Below are 13,924 nucleotides of genomic sequence, written 5' to 3' on the forward strand. Positions count from 1 at the left end.
CAAGTGTTGGTTAGGATACAAATAAAAGGCAACCCTTGTACACTATTAGTAAGAATGTAAATTATCAGCCACTATGGAAAACAGTACAGTGGTTCCTCAAAAAATCAAAAATAGAACTACCACATGATCCAGCAATTCCACTTCTGAGTATTTATCCAAAGGAAAAAAAATTACTATCTCAAAATGATATCTGCACCCCCATGTTCACTGCAGCATTTGTAACAACGAAGACATGGAAAGAACCTGACCATCAACAGATGAATGGATAAAGAAAATGTGGTATATATAAATACATACAATGGAATATTATTCAGCCATAAAATGAATAAATATTGCCATTTGCAACAACGTGGATGCAACTTGAGGGCGTTATGCTAAGTGAAATAAGTCAGAGGAATACAAATGCCATCTGATCTCACTTATTTGTGGAATCTAAAAGAAAAAAAACCCAAATGCAGAAAAAGAGAACAGATTGGTGGTTGGCAGAGGCAGGAATGGGGGCTAGGGGAAATGGGTGAAAGGGGTTAAAAGGTACAGACTTCCAGTTATAAGGTAAATAAGTTCTGCAGAGGTAATGTATAGCATGGTGACTGAAGTTAACAATATTATATATTTGTAAACTGCCAAGAGACTATATCTTAAAATCTCATCACAAGGAAAAAAATTGTAACTGTGATATTGTGAATTATAAGAAGTATGTGTTTGGTCATTCAAATGACCAAAGTATATTTCTCATATACGTTTGGTCTTTGCCCTTGGTTTTTGGCTCACAGCTCCTAAAACCCTTAAAATTTCCTGAGATTAGAGCAATGGGGGCATCTTTTATTATAATATTTAGTCTCTTTTCCTCAGTTCCTAAAATCACTTCAGAGCCACAAAGGTGAAATGGGTGTCATGTTATTCATAACAATCCCCTTTCCACCACAATGGTGTTTATGTTAATGAGGTGACTTTTGCAAAGCACTTAAGGATGGAACTGGTGGCCTGGGAAACCCAACTTTAAACAGACAGATGGAACTTTCGGTCTCACCCCCTGATTTCCAGAGATGGGAGAGGGGCTGAAGGTTGAATCAACCACCAATGACCAGTGATTTTACCAATCATGCCTATGTAATAAGGCCTCCAGAAAAACCCAAAAGGAGGGGGTTCGAAGAGCTTCCAGTTTGGGGAACCACACTGCTTCCCTGTGCCACCATGCCAGCACCAAACTCCACCAAGACAGAACCTCTTTTGTTCAGGACTTCGCTCTATGTATCTCTTCATCTGGCTGTTGATTCGTGTCCTTTAACACCCTTTGTAGTAAGTCAGTAATCTAGTGAGTAAACAGGTTTCCTGAGTTTCTGTGAGCTGCTCTAGCAAATTAATTGAACCCAAGGAGGGGGTTGTGGGAACCTCCTATCTGTAGCTGGTCGATCAGAAGCACAGGTAACAACCTGGGCTTGTGACTGGCATCTGAAGTGGAGGGTGGCCTTGTGGGACTGAGCCCTTAACCTGTGGAAGCTGATTCTATCTCCAGGTAGATAGTGTCAGAACTGTGTTAAACTGCAGGATATCCAGCTGGTGTCAGAGAACTGCTTGCTTGCTGGTGGTGTGGAAACACCCCCCCCCCCCACACACACACACACATTGGAAATTAGGTGCAAAACCTTTCAGTAACTATGTGAGGTGACAGATGTTAACTAAACTTACTGTGGTGATCATTTCACAATATATACATATCAAAACATTATGTTGGGGGCTTCCCTGGTGGCGCAGTGGTTGAGAGTCCGCCTGCCGATGCAGGGGACGTGGGTTTGTGCCCCGGTCCGGGAGAATCCCACATGCCACAGAGCGGCTGGGCCCATGAGCCATGGCCGCTGGGGCTGTGCATCCAGAGCCTGTGCTCCACAACGGGAGAGGCCACAACAGTGAGAGGCCCGTGTACCGCAAAAAAAAAAGGAAAAACATTATGTTGTACATCTTAAACTATACAGTGTTCTACATCTACTGTATCTCAATAAAACTGGAAAAAAAGAATTAAGTAAGGTAGCTGGCTACAATATTAACATACAGAAATCAATAGCCTTCACGTATACAAACCACCAATAATTAGAAGAAAAAAATGGAAGAAAAGATCCTGTTTCTCATAGCAATAATTTAAAAATCCCTAAGAATAAACTTAAGGGAAAAATTATAAGATATGTAGAAAGAAAACTTTAAATCACTGCTTAGGGACAGAAAAGACTTCGGCAAATGGAAATGCCTACCATATTCTTGGATAGAAAGTCTCTATAACATAAATATATTATCAGTTCTTCCTATGTTAGTGCATAAATTTAATGTGATTTCATTTAAATAGCAATAAGATTTTTTAATGGACCAGTTGATTCTAAGTTTATATGGAAAAACAAACAAATAAGAGTAACCAGGAAAATAATGAGGCGGAACCATCCCTATCAGATATTTAAACATAAACCTAGTAATGAAAATAAAAACAAAAATAATGAGACCTACTTAAACTTAAAAGCTTCTGCACAGCAAAGGAAACCATAAACAAAATGAAAACACAACCCACAGAATGGGAGAAAATGTTTGCAAACGGTACAACTGAGAAGGGATTAATCTCCAAAATATAAAAACAGCTCATGCAGCTCTATATCAAAAAAACATAATCAAAAATGGGCAGGAGATCTAAATAGACATTTCTCCAAAGAAGACATACAGATGGCTAAAAAGCATGTGAAATGATGCTCAACACCACTAATTACTAGAGGAATGCAAATCAAAACTACAGTGAGGTATCACCTCACACCCGTCAGAATGGCCATCATCAGAAAGTCTGCAAACAATAAATGCTGGAGAGGGTGTGGAGAAAAGGGAACCCTCATACACTGTTGGTGGGAATGTAAATTGGTACAGCCACTATGGAGAACAGTATGGAGGTTCCTTAAAAAACTAAAAATAGAATTACCATATGATCCCGCAATCCCAATTCTGGGCATATATCTGGAGAAAACCATAATTCAAAAAGATACATCAACCCCAATGTTCACTGCAGCACTATTTACAATAGCCAAGACATGGAAGCAACCTAAGTGTCCATCGACACATGAATGGATAAAGAAGATGTTGTACATATATACAGTGGAATACTACTCAGCCATAAAAAAAGAATGAAATAATGCCATTTGCAGCAACATGGATGGACCTAGAGATTATCATACTAAGTAAGTTAGACAGAGAAAGACAAATATCATATGACATCACTTATATGTGGAATCTGAAAAAAATGATACAAATGAACTTATTTACAAAACAGACACAGACTTCAGAGACTTCTAAAACAAACTTATGGTTACCAAAGGGGAAAGGTGGTGGGGAGGGATAAATTAGGAGTTTGGGATTGACATACACACACACATACACACACTACTATATATAAAATAGATAATCAACAAGGACCTCTTGTATAGCACAGGGAACTCTACCCAATATTCAGTAATAATCTATATGAAAAAAGAATCTGAAAAAGAATGGATATATGTGTATGTATAACTGAATCATTTAGCTGTACCCCTGAAACTAACACAACATTGTAAATCAACTATACACCAGTATAAGATAAAAATTAAATTAAAAATAAAAATAGGTAATTTCCTGGTGGTCCAGTGGTTAGGTCTCTGAGCTTCCACTGCAGGGGGCATGGGTTTGATCCCTGGTCAAGGAACTAAGATCCCACATGCCACGTGGCACGGCCAAAAAAAACTTAAAAAATTAAAATTAAAAAAAAAAAACATAAACGTACTCAACAGTGTGGACCTAGTACATAAATAACCGTACAGGTCAAAGACAGAGCTGAAATGAACCCAGATACACAGAAGAAATTATTATATAATAATAAGATTTTCAAATCAGTGTGGAAAAGATAAAGGTAAATTAACTGGGTGGTCATATGGAAAAAAAAACTGGGACCATGTGTTATACCTTACACCAGAAAAAAATTCCAGGTGGTTAAAATATTTAAATGTAAAAAATAAAACTATCAAGCAGAAGAAGTCACAGGAGAATTCTTCTACAGTCTCAGAGCAAGGAAGGCCCAAGTATGGTACACCGAAAAGGAAAAGCAGACACATTTTGTTACATAAAACTTGAGATTTTTCGAGACAAGTATCGTCATAAGCAATGTTAAATCCAAACGTCAAACTGTGGGGAGGGCCAGGAACCATCTGTAGTTTATATCTCAAAGAGCTGATTTTACTCATATACAAAGAACTCCTATACATCAATAAGAAAAATTAACAGAGCAAAAGAATATGATGAGACATAAGAAACTGTGCCAAATGCAGGTGGGATTAATGTTGCTAATCAACTGACCTTAGCATTGGGGTGAACCCAGCTCATCACAAGGATTCTTTTTTTTTTTTTTTTGCGGTACGTGGGCCTCTCACTGTTGTGGCCTCTCCCGTTGCGGAGCACAGGCTCCAGACGCGCAGGCTCAGCGACCATGGCTCACAGGCCTAGCCGCTCCGCGGCATGTGGGATCTTCCCGGACCAGGGCGCGAACCCATGTTCCCTGCATCGGCAGGTGGACTCTCAACCACTGTGCCACCAGGGAAGCCCAAGGATTCTTAAAATTATAAGGAGGAGGCAAAGTGGTTCAGAGAAAAAGACATAACCATAGAAACAGGGTCAGAAATGTGCATTCATAATAAAAGAGATGCATTCATAAAAAAGAAATCCACATTAAAAACCACACTTACATCCCATTTTTAATCTATTACATTGGAAAATATCAAAAAGTTTTAGGACAACTTTAATGGCAAGGATGTGGGGAAAGAGGCATTGTCATATACAGCAGGTGAGAGGGTACTAGTACAAACTCTATAGGATGACAGTTTGGCAATATCTAATAAAAATCACATGTATTTAATGCTATCAAATAGCAATTCCAATCAAATAATTTACCCTGTAGACATACTAGTACATATGAGAAATAATGCATGCATTAAAGCATTGTTTATAGTAATAGGAAAAATCACAAATGAACCAAATGTCCATTAATAGGGTACTAGTTAAATGAATTCTGACAATGGAATATTACACAGCTGTAAAAAAGAAATAAGGAAGGTCTTTACTGATATGGAACAATTTCTGAGATATATAATTAAATGAGAAAATCGAGGAGCAGAATAGTGCCTACAGTATGCTTGATTTTTTAAAAAGGGGAAAAGGACATACATATATAGTAAAAAGTTTTAAATGCAAATATGAATATGATTATATATATATATACACACACACGCATGCATGCACACACACACGTAACTGTTGGCATGAACAGAACTGAAACACAAGAGACCAGTACTATTGGCTGCCTCAGGAGAGCAGACCTGGGAGTTAAGGCCAGAAGAATGAGAGAATATTTTCAATGTATACTGTTTTGTGCCTCTCTAATTTTACAACCTTATAATTATAATAACTTTTCTAAAAATAAAATATAAATGCAAGATTGTGCCTAAAAAGAGAATGTATAACTTGGGATTTTATTATTTTTGAGCCCTCTGAAATTGGAATGCCTCCTTTACCCATAGGTCTCCAACTGTACTTTTACTGCTTAGTAGACACCAACCAAGTGGGAGTTAAGCTGAAGCTATGCTGCATTTGGGTCTAGTGGGATATACTTATGTGTTGTTTTGCAGTTTCTTGACTGTACATAGTTAAGTCATGGCTGGTGTCACAGGCTAAGAACGGCTTCCAGAAAGGTCCCCATCAGCCCACAGGTCATACTGGCATATGAACACGTCCTTTGTGGCACCTGACACTACAAGAACTTGGGTGGTCAGAGAGAAATAAGGCTTGAAATGTCCTACGCCCAAAGCTTGTCTCGGGAAAATCCTTCCAAACCCCAGACATGTAAAAATGTGAGCAGAGAATTCAGTTCTCACAGGGGCCTTGTCCAGTATATGCTCAATAATACAAGTATAAACATGCCACGCATTATTATTTTTATTTCCATGGGAATTACATGGAACAGAATTTATTAGTATGCCTGGGTCCATAAAACACAAACCTATAGTAATTTAACACAAATATTTTATACTTCAGTATATGAAGTCACATGTTTTGTGTATCCCAACTATCAATTTAAAATATTTTGATCTTATATATCAGTTATATTGCAATAAAACTGGGGGGAAAATTTGTGATCAATTATGCTAGTAAAGTCTGAATTATCTTTCTACTCTCTCTACAGAAAGATAATCTGATTTTGGTATAGTATTACAAAAATCACTGTTATAAGAAGAGGTGGACAAAAAACGTAGGGGGAAAGTATTATAGATGTGGGACGGGTACTTAGTTCATTAAAATATTAGATTTTTTCTGGATCTTGTGATTTGTGTGATATTGGTCAGGTATTTCCAATTTGTAATTTGTTGTGATTTCTTTCTTCATTCTAAGTATTTGTTTTCTTACCTGTTTCGAATATTTTCTATCTTTTTTTTTTAAAGGACTCCCCACAAATTATGTAAGCTTCAGGCCCCAGACTCACAGCTGGTATTCAGGATCAATTTAAAATTTAAATTTTCCAGTCTCTTGTGAGAAGATTAGAACTGGCAGCACAGGGCGCGACTCCCATTTTTATTCTAAGGACTATAAATCCCAGATCAGAGAAGTAACTTGAACCAGTGGAAACAAAGCCCCCGGTCTCTAAAACGCCCATTAACTCTCTTCTAAACCTCTGTCTCCTCGGGGCACAGAAAACAAAAAGAGGTGTTCCCCAAATCTGCTTCCACCTCAGCCTGCTTTTCCTCAAGTGCTATCACGCTCCCTACCTACTCAAGGCATCAGGACACTTCTCATTTTATATCTCAAAGCAGAGATTTAACCCTAAGACTTACTTCTCCCGGTAATAGAACCTCCACACAGCTACACATCACAGGCTCATCCGTAGGACCCGACATGAACCCAGCTTATGAGAGACGGCCCCAAATTCCCGGGCTGCTGCGCCACTTTGAATTGCGTTACACGGGAGGCTTTTCCCACCTCCTGGCTATTTCACAAAACCCAAGATTTCTTAGCAGAACTTTTTACCAGTTTGTTCTGTTCAGCTATTGAAGCTTTAGTTATAACTCTAACCTGAAATCTATGCGAAACCCTCAATAGAGGTTTTTGTTTGTTGGGGAAAATCCCCCTATACCTAGCAATTGTGAGAATGCACCATTCAATTCTTTCTTGCCGAGAGGAGCTGCTGTCAGGATGATGCCTGGGCCCCGTGGGAGTGCCAGGCCGCTCCTCCCACAGCAGGATCCTCTAGTGGGCAGTCTTTGCTTGGGCAAAGCAGTCTTTGCTTGGGACTTTGCTTGGCTGGCCGAGAGCTTCTCAAAGCTGGACCAAATTCTCCAGCTCCTTCTACCAACACTTCCTCCCCTCCAAGGTGTCAGACCAGCATCTCCGATCAACGGCTCTCCCCTCTCCCATTCTCCCTCTCTTTATTCTTCAAGGTTTCTCCCCCAGTGACTCTCCTGCACATCGAATTTCATCTTCGCATCCGCTTCTCAAGGACTCTGATGGATACACCACCCTAGAACATTTGAATCGTGTTTGTAAGAGGAGCAGAAAGGGCCGTTTTTCTTTTTTGCAAAGAAAGAAGGAAAAGAAGATTTACAGGGCACCTACCAAGTGTCAGGTATTTTCAAATACGTTGTCTCATTTAACTCATAAAGGTAAGCACTATTATTCCCAGATTTTTAAAAGTCTAAGGGGAATTCTGGTTAGTAAAGTGGCTGCTGATACCCTCAGAATTTTTACAGAGCTGCCAGCCCTGCTTAGCTTTCTAGAGAAATTCTAGATTTGGAGCCAAGATGCAGTTTTCATGAGCCTCGGTAAGGGATGCATTTTGTTGTAGGTTGAATGGAATGAGGACTGTTACCTGCAGTAATCTCATATCCTTCCTTCACCGCAGCCCCTCTCAGACAAGAAATCTGCCAGTGGGCCTTTCCCTCACTGATATGCCCATCCCTCTTGTTCTAAGCACTCTCTGGCAAAGTCCAAACTGAGGGGCTTCCCTGGTGGCGCAGTGGTTGAGAGTCCACCTGCCGATGCAGGGGACACGGGTTTGCGCCCCGGTCTGGGAGGATCCCACATGCCACGGAGGAGCTGGGCCCGTGAGCCATGGCCGCTGGACCTGTGCGTCTGGAGCCTGTGCTCCGCAACGGGAGAGGCCACAACAGTGAGAGACCCGCGTACTGCAAAAACAAAAGGTCCAAACTGAGTCTGAATCCACCCTGGGGAGTTTCAGCCTTCAAATCTGACAACAAAAGTCATATCAAATGGTAACTATAGAATATCATAGATGGTTAAAAAAACTTTTATGGTAAAACTCCCTAGCCTTTTAATTTTAAAAAGAATATACAATCAAAATGGTCAGGGCTTCCCTGGTGGCGCAGTGGTTGGGAGTGCGCCTGCCGAGACAGGGGACACGGGTTCGTGCCCTGGTCCGGGAAGATCCCACATGCCGCAGAGCGGCTAGGCCCGTGAGCCATGGCCGCTGAGCCTGTGCGTCCAGAGCCTGTGCTCCGCAACGGGAGGGGCCACAACAGTGAGAGGCCCGCGTACCACAAAAAAAAAAAAAAAAAAAGGTCAAAAAGTAGCTTAAAAGGTTGGACAGCTATATTAATTATGATAGCACCAACTGCTGGAACATTGACCTCTCACTTCTGACACCCAATAGAACCTTGTATCCTGCTTGCCCCACGGCAGTGGTGGCAAGGAGGATGGTGAGGGGGCCTTGGCAACAGGCAGTCAACCACTAACCAGATCCACAGTGGCTCTTCCATTGTCAGTGCACGGCATTCCCAAGGTTGACTTGGGTGTCAACATCCAGGTAATATGGAGAAGCAGGTAGAGAAACACCTGCTTCTGTATCACTTTTGCTAACATTAGAGCCATGGATGAGAACCACTCACGTGGCCACACCTGGATGCAAAGGAGGCTGGGAAGTGTGTCCCTGGCTGGACAAAAATGTGACACTATGAAAGAGAAATGTGAGTGTTTGGGGGAGAGCTGGCTATCTCTGCCCAGTAGGCACTGCTACCTAGGATGCCTACCATCTCATTTTGCCCTGGGCACTCGCAGTTTTAGCACTGAAAGCTCCACATCCCCGGAAACCCCTCAGTCCCAGGCAAACTGGGACAGCTGTCACCCCATTAATTGAAAGTGAATTAACAGTTAAAATAATAACTTAGAAAATGGGCAAAATCGCTTTTACATGCATCCAGGAGATGTCAGAACAAAACCTGAGCAGGTAATTAGAAAGATTTGTTTTGAACCATTTTTTCCAGATGGAGAATTTGCTAACAGCCAAAGGCAAAACTTTAAGAATTCATGAACACACTGATTAGCAAGTAAAAGAGTCACAAACACCTGAAAGTAAATTGGAAATAAAATATAAAAGCAATAAAATCCCAAACCATTAAAACCATTCAATATGCTAGAACATGAGCAGACATGCTTACTAACATACAAAATACTGCTGAACTGCCTCTCTGGCAAAATAAAGTTATCAATATGTGAAAAAATTGGGGTGATATTCATTCTTGCCAGTTCACCCTGTTGGTCAATGTGTTATTCCATCAATTTGTCTTTAACCACGTCGCGATTCTCTGCAGAGAAGCCCTCTCAAACCAACCCAAACACAGGCAATCCCTGCCTTATCTTGTCCCCAGTCCTTTTTGTCTTTGCATCTTTCTGCAGCTTTGCTTTGCTAGATTTTGTTCTCCTTGTAAAACAAGTATCATTTATCTCAAGTACAGAGGCCAAATGTTCCCTTTTGGGGTGCTCTCCTCTCCTGCTGTCTACAACCTCTTCGTGCAAAGGGCAACTCAAATCAATGGAAGAAATAAAGCCTGAGAAGACCAGGTCCTTATTCTCGCCAGAAGGAAGTGATGCTTCTTTATTACCCTCCCATGCACACACACATATCAGAATTATTACACTCCCTCCCTCATGCTCACATCATATTACATTCAGCTGCGTCTGTGAGCGCCTTTCATGGGCTGCTGGGAATGTGTGACCTTTGCCACTCTGATTTCCTTGAGGGATTCCTTAGGAATTTCACATTGTATATTACTCGTCTTAGGAGCTCAAAAAACACAAAGCCTTGAAGTTTGATTCAAAAACATTAGATGAGGAAGAGATCCACAAACTTAGTCTCACGAGAAAGTGAAATTCTCTAGGGAGACTGAAATACTATAGCATTTGCATTTAAACAATTTTGAACAGCAATTTCTGTGAGAAATTCGAGCTCTAGAGGGCTATGCAGACATATCAATAAATTCTGGCTTTCCACTGTAGCTTTTGAGAACCACAAACTTTTCATTCTTATCCCGTGCCTTTGAGTTTTCAGTGCACTGACTCCGGCTAAATTTCCTGGGCGGTGGAGTTAGTTTGTTTAGGTCATTGCTGATTGAAAGAAAGGGAGTGGGGCTGAACCAGCTTTTCACAGCTGTGAATCCCAATTGTGAATCCCCAGGGTGCTGAAATAAGTCCCCTGCGCTAATCCAGCCTGGGCTTTTCCTGGGGGCTGTCATTGCTGCAACATAAGGTGAACTTGGTGGATAAAAAGTGCCAAGGCTGGGAATTAGCAGTGATGCAAAATCACGTCTCTGGCATAATGAGGGGCTGTGAACGGAGAAGAAGGTAACCACAGAGACCGAATGGCCATACTATAGCCACTGTATATACTGCTATATATATTATATAATATGCATTTGATATATGTATATACAATATATATACACACATGATGTGTGTGTACACACACACACACACACTCTGACCACTATAGCCACTACTATAGCGGCTCCCTGACCTCCTGCCCATCTGTCCAGTACCCCTATTCCCACCTCACTGGCCTCTTTCAGCACCTTGAGTGCCATGCTGTCACCCATTGCACAGCCTTCGTGCCTGCCCTTCCCACATCTAAATCTCTCTTCTACAAACACCCCTCACCTACTCACTCGTACTAATCTTAAGGTCCCAGCTCAAAGGTCACTTCCTTAGAGGAGGCTGTCCTCTCAAATGAGGTCAAATCCCCCATCATAAGCTATTTTTTTTCCTGCACAGCAGTGTTCACCGTTTATTATATAATTAGGCTAGTGTTGAAATAATATCTGTCCTCCCCAATGGACTATTAGCTCCAGGAGGACAGGGATCTTGTCTAACTTGCTCACCTCTGCATGCCAGAGCCTAGAATAGTACCTAGCTGTAGTAGAGGTTTGATTACTATCGGTGGCATGGATGGATTTGGGTCTGATAAGGAACCCAGCCAAGACGCAGTATAGGTGGAGGGGAGAGGACGCCCGCGGTGGAGACTCCCTCCAGGTGCCATGGATGTGCCCTAAAGCGGTGGTTCTCAAATTTAAGCCTGCAGTAGAATCACCTGGAGGGCTTGTTAAACTGCAGATTACTAAGCGCCATCCCCAGAGTCTTTGCTTCAGTAGGTCTGGGCTGCGACGGGAAATTTAAAAATAACAGGTTTCCAGGTTATGCTGAGGCTCCTGGTCCTGGGACTTCCTTTTAAGAACCACTGTTCTAAGACATCAGGCAGTTTCCAAATAGCCTGCTAGAAGCAGCCCAGCCACTCCCAGGCTTTTCTATAAGGAAAAGTAACCAACACACCAGATCTCGGCAATCTCACTCTTATTTACATCAGTGATTCTCAGCCATCAGTGGGCTGCAGAATCACCTGTAAAAATGCCCAAAGCTCAAACCTTGGAGATTAAGTTTCCGTTGATTTGCTTGGGAACTCAACATCTACAGTTAAAAACCCTCCTTAGGTTATTATAAAGTACAACCAGGATTGAGAATCAATGACTGAGATCATGGTTGGTAATTCAACCAAAAATTTTAATTGTTGCAAAATGTCTAACCTGTAATCACCGAGGTTTTTCCAAGAACCATGTTGTGCTCCTTTATTGGACTAAAGACTAGTACCACACAGCATCATTACAGGTAAAACAGAAACCTGTCTCTTACTCCAAATAACCATGTTAAAGGAAACTGTGCTTGGCATCAGAACCGGAGACCAGAGGGTAGGAGATCACTCATTCCTTCAGTTCTTTACTGGGGGATGACTACACCAGGTATGGTGTTAAGTGCTGGGGACATAATGATGGCTGGGACACAATGAGGTTGGCGACTGTGACCATCAGAAGGACACAGAGATGAGGGGAAACAAGACCCCATTTGGTCCAGAGACGCAGTCAGAACTGAAAGGACCTACCTGGTGTCCTCCAGGGCCCCCGGGGTATCCACTTGGTCCCAGCAGAGCCGAGACGCTGAACGCAGGAGCAGAGGCGTCTGAGACCTGTAATACAAACCCGGCAAAGGAAAACAGCTTGACTGGGCGCACCTGAGCAGACTGGGTTTGGCGGTCTGAAATGCTGCGTGTCAGGGTTGGAGGGGAAGTGTTGATATATTACCATCGGGGAACAGGTTGTGCCCAGGGGTCCTGCTCTGCTGCAACCCCTCAACTGGGGGGTTTTGGCCATCAGAGAAAACGCACACACACGCACAAACATCACGCTAGCAAAATTAGAACGAAAATCTCACTAATGTCTGAGCAAGTCCCATACCTTTGAAATGCTGGGCCCTCCAGAAGCAGCCGGGTGGGGACTGAGGCCAAACTGGAGCCTCCTACTCCCGTGTCAAATGATGCCTTTGGGCAGAGCTAGGTTCTGGCCACTCAGAGAGAGGTCGGAGAGCCAGCGCATCCCCTGAGAGCTGGGTGGAACCCGGCCGAGCGGGAGTCTGCAGGCCAACCAGCACCCCAGGGACTGCGGGCTGTGGAAAGTTGCGGGCCGGAGCTCTGCCCGCTTCTCCAGCCAGGCCTCATCTGAGAAGCACCAGGGGAGCTGTTTTCACCACTAGGGGCGCCCAGGCCTCACGCAGACCAATTAACCAGGAACCGGAAGGTGGGGTCAGACAGAGGTCTTTTTCCTGAGCCCACAGGTGCATGAGGAGTGATTGCTCTGCAGAAAAAGCCTCCTGATGGGACCCCGTTCGCAGGCTGAGCCACTGCCGGGGAGGGGCTGCGAGAGGGTTGGCGCTTCTTCCTGCCCTGTGAGGTCGGCAGTCAGTTTTCCCTGCGGAAAAACGTGCACCCTGGGCTCTTAAAATCAGCCGACTCATTCTTAACTCCCGTGTTGTAGAGAGAGGACGGTGTTCAACGCCCCAGCCCTGCTCAGGACACACAGAGTAACCCCCTACTTTCTCTCTGCTGAATGCTGCCCCTTCCCTTATTTATTCAGCAAACATTTGTGCAAAAGAAGAGGTCTAGATTTACTGAGCACTTACCCGGTTCAGACAGGGTCTGCGGCTGAGGAGAGAGCAGGGGACAGCAGGGGTGCTTACAGAAAACAGTCTAGAGCCCAGAAACAGACACCGATGTGTAAACAGATAAATGGACAATGTGTCGGATAAGGGCTGCCATAACCCAGGATGATGTTATCATGAGTCGTTTGGAGGGAAGGGTTTCTGTGGATTGCCTGGTCAGAAAAGGCCTCTTTTCTGAGAACGTGACATTTAAGCAGAAACCTGAATTATAAGAAGAAACTGGCCACCCTGGAGCAGAGAGTCCCAGGCAGAGGGTACAGCAACAATGCAAAGGCACTGAGGTGGGAAGAGCTCGTATCTAAGGAGCACAGAGGACAAGGTCAGGCAGTAGGAGGGGCCTGCACATCCACACTTAACGGGAGGCCACAGGAGGAGAGAGGCGATATGACTGGCAGTGGGTTTTTTTTAACATCTTTATTGGAGTATAATTGCTTTGCAAGGGTGCGTTAGTTGCTGCTGTATAACAAAGTGAATCAGCTATACGTATACATATATCCCCATATCCCCTCCCTCTTGCGTCTCCCTCCCACCCTCCCTATCCCACCCCTCT

This window comes from Grampus griseus, assembly GCF_964374135.1.
Source record: "Grampus griseus genome assembly, chromosome: 18".
Taxonomy (NCBI): Eukaryota; Metazoa; Chordata; class Mammalia; order Artiodactyla; family Delphinidae; genus Grampus; species Grampus griseus.